The sequence below is a fragment of the Pseudophryne corroboree genome (assembly GCF_028390025.1).
Source record: "Pseudophryne corroboree isolate aPseCor3 chromosome 3 unlocalized genomic scaffold, aPseCor3.hap2 SUPER_3_unloc_5, whole genome shotgun sequence".
Classification (NCBI taxonomy): Eukaryota; Metazoa; Chordata; class Amphibia; order Anura; family Myobatrachidae; genus Pseudophryne; species Pseudophryne corroboree.
Window position 1 is genome coordinate 1,256,400 of NW_026967541.1, and position 4,249 is coordinate 1,260,648.

Below are 4,249 nucleotides of genomic sequence, written 5' to 3' on the forward strand. Positions count from 1 at the left end.
AAATTACTTAAAGTGCAAGCCGACTACCAGCAACGACGAGTGTATTCGTGGCTCAGTAATTCCAATCAATCGCAAGATCGACCGACATACTACAGGAGATATCGACAACGCAAACAGCCTTTTGAGTATACGGATTCCAGCACATCAGTAAGTGAAAATGAACAACCTACTACTCCTTCAACATCCAATGCCACAGCTCACCCTTTAGGGGTAGCTACCCGTTCAGGACATCGCCCCGCCCCCGGACGAGGACGAGGAGGTCGCGGCAGAACAAAAGGATCCAACGCAAGACGACCGCCGCGCCAATGACAAATTTGGTCATTAACTTATCTTCCACTCCTCTTACGGCAACAGAACACAAAGTTCTATCACGAGGGTTATCTTTTGTACCTACCACTAAGCCTGATGCTTTCATGTCACAAGTAGAGAATTACAAGTTTAACAGGACATTGCGTCTTAAAGAACACTTTGGTTCCACTGAAGGAGTCCGTCAAGGTATGAACATCCCCACACAATTACGTAAAGTGGCCCCTAGATCCAAATTCGATCCTAACACTAATAATTCATCCATCAGAACATTTTCTAGGATGTTAGAAGAAACATATGAGCAAACTTCTACAGTTACCCGTCACCCTAACCTGAATCCCAATGAATTAAGAGCTTTGAAAGATTTGTCAACTAGGACTGACCTTATAATAAGGGAAGCGGACAAGGGGGGATCTGTAGTTGTACAGGATTTACCGACGTATGTAGCCGAGTGCCATCGTCAGTTATCAGATACTGCCACATACAAGTGTTTAACTTTTGACCCCACTGCACAATACAAGACGGAATTAGATTCTTTCTTGGCACTTTGTGTGAAAGAAGGCACTTTATCGGTTGAGCAGGTAAAAGCCATGACAGTCTCACACCCTACTGTGCCTTTATTTTACACTGTGCCAAAGGTACATAAATCTTTGTCTAATCCGCCTGGTCGACCAATCGTGTCGGCCAGGAAATCGCTATATCACCCTATTTCTATTTTTTTGGATGCTTTTCTAAACCCATGCATCCAATCAGTGCCCTCATATTTGAAGGACACGACTACATTATTGTTACTTTTACAACAGTTAATCATCCCTCATGAACAGATACTCTTATGTAGTGCGGATGTCACCAGCCTCTACACCTGCATCCCACATCAGGCAGGTGTGGAGGCGGTACGGTCTTTAATTACCAACAATCCTCTATATTTGGGTCCGCCCACGGAGGTGTTCCTAGAGCTACTAAAACTAGCCTTGACTCGTAATTATTTTACATTTAATGGTCACATTTACCTACAATTAGCAGGGTGTGCGATGGGGTCCCCTGTGGCCCCTTCGTACGCGAATGCTTATATGTATCAGGTGGAAATTAAACTATTTGACATGCTACAAGGGTCATCTATGTACTTCTATAAGAGGTACATAGATGATCTCTTGATTTTTTGGAAAGGATCGGAATCTGCACTTACTGGTCTGCTGGATGCACATAATGTTTCTGATAGTGCCGTAAAATTTACTTACCAAATTTCACCACATGAAATACATTTTCTAGATGTGGCTATTAAGTTGGTGGATGGTGCTGTACATACCAACTTATATGTCAAACCCACTGACCGTAATTCTGTTTTACATCATGAGAGTTTTCACCCTCTGTCTACACGCAAAGGTCTACCTTACTCTCAGCTATTGAGAGCTAGACGGATTATCTCTGATCCAATACAGACGGTCTCCACAATGGATCAGATGATAACTAAATTCGAGGAACGGGGATATCCTCGCACAGAACTTTTGGCCAGTAAAGCCAAAGCCCTCAGCCACACCCGGGAATCCCTGTTAAGTGGTACAGCTTCCCTTAAAGCACAGTCAGACGAGACCCGCATGATTCCATGGGTCAACAAATTCACTACAGCCACCACCAAGTTAGTCAGCAAAGCCAAAAAGCTTTGGCCGATAATTAATACTGACAAAACATTACCGGCATTGGTGGGATCTAAATTACTCCCGAGTTACACTAGGGGTAAAAGCATCGGTGATACTATTGTCAAATTGGACATTTTCCCCTTGACCAAATCAACTCAATCACACTTTTTGCGACCTAAAGCTGGGTGCTATAAGTGCCTGGGTTGCTCTACATGCAATACACTCATGACAGGTTCCACCTTCACTCACCCACTGACCGGGAAAAAGTATTCTATCCGACATAGGGTGACGTGCACTTCCACACATGTCATTTATATGTTAAAATGTCCCTGTGGACTAGCTTATATTGGGAAGACCCAGAGGTCTTTTAGAGAACGCATGGCACTGCACCGCAGCGCTATTAAATTGGCCATTGAGAAAGGCACGAGTGAACAACCAGTTGCGCGTCACTGTGCATCAGCTCGACATACGGTAGCCAGTAGGCGAGCTATTATTATAGATCAGGTGCCTATATCACATCGTGGTGGGGACAGAAATAAATTCCTACTGCAACGTGAAAGCAGGTGGATTTTTGTTCTAAATACACTCTCTCCACGGGGTCTCAATGAGACCTTAGGTCTCCAATGCTTTTTATGAGCATATCTCTTAGGAGTATGTGATAATATATCTTCCTTTTTTTGCTCAGGTAAATATCATGTCGATTGGAATTTATAACCAATATGTCTTTTGCCACAGTTACACCAGCTGAGCAGTTAACTCATATGCATGTATAAGTAGTTCAAATAACAGTGAACCACATAGTTACTACTTTTAGCAAATTTCATGCATTTACATGTATCGACCACTACTGATAGGATCAATGGATTTATTTTAGCAGCACAATTTGTATGTATTGTTTATATATTTATGTTTGTATTTTGCACAGCTATGTATCTCCGGAACAACAAGGAGAGTTTCTGGCTTGTTTTTAGTTGCCTAGCAACTTAGACGTGACCTCCGGGATTGGCTCCCTGCCCGGCGCTGTCTGCTGACGTCAGTGCCCTGCCAGCCGTGGACAGCACGGACGGACGCGGCGTCGGCGGCGGTAGCGGACAGGTGAGTGTAATCCCGTTAATCATGATTTCTTGCACTGGGTATAAATGTCTTGTATGTATATGTGTCTTTGTATGATTTGTCCCTGAAGACGGGGCTTGCTCCCCGAAACGCCGTAGGACTAAAATAAAAGTTCTTTACTTTGCATAACTTCGTCTGCTGAGTGCCGCTGCTTTTTCCCTGCACTATATATATATATATATATATATATATGTGTAGATATATGTATGTATATATGTATATATATATATATATATATATATATATACACACACACACACACACACACACTAGTTTTACGGACCCAGCATATACTGGGTCACCTCAGTCCCCTCCCCCGTGATTGGCTCCGCCCAGTTCTGGAAACCCCCCCTTGCAAATCCTGCGTTTGCCACTGAAAGGAGAAAAACTATTTGTGTGTGGGAAAGATTGTGAAGATATGTGTGTAAGTGTGTCTGCTGGTGGAAAAAGGGGTGAGAAAGGGTGTGTATTGGTGATTGTGTGAGGTATTGAGAAATGGTGAAAATGGATATTTGCAGATGGGTGCTAGCTGGCTTTTGATATGGAAGAGAAAAACTTTATGTGTTGAGCATGTTGGAGCTGGGTCAAATTGGTTGTTAGTACCCTGAACACGCCCGATCTTGTCCGATCTCGGAAGCTAAGCAGGCATGGCCTGTTTAGTATCAGGAAGGGGAACCTCCTGAGAATACCAGGTGCAGTGGGCCCTTTTTCAAGAAAAATACCCATTCTCCACACTTTTGCTTCTGGAAAAACCTATTGAATCAATTTTCCTCTGATTTATGTACGGTACAGATAGCAGCAGTGACCTTTCTTTTCATTTCATTTACTTTCATTCCAACAAACGGCCCACGGCCATACTACCCTGAATACGCCCGATCCTGTCCGATCTCGGAAGCTAAGCAGGCATGGCCTGGTCAGTATCCGGAAGGGAAACCTCCTGAGAATACCAGGTGCAGTGGGCCTCTTTCCCAAATTAAACCTTCGACTTATTCTAACATTCTTTCTCTCACCTTTTTGGTACTCCAATCTCGAGTTTCACATTACAACTACGCTACCAGTTATACCTATATTTTGGGCATGCTCAGTGATGTTCCTTTGGGATGCCTTTAATGCCGTTTGGTGCCACATGGCATCCACACATATATCACATATATATATATATATATAGATATTTAACACATCATTGTCCTTCG

General features: G+C 43.2%; 1 pseudogene; it reads left to right on the forward strand.

Moving 5' to 3' along the window:
• Window positions 1-3,900: 3,900 nt before the first annotated feature.
• Window positions 3,901-4,018, forward strand: LOC134984386 (5S ribosomal RNA; annotated as a pseudogene).
• Window positions 4,019-4,249: the final 231 nt, after the last annotated feature.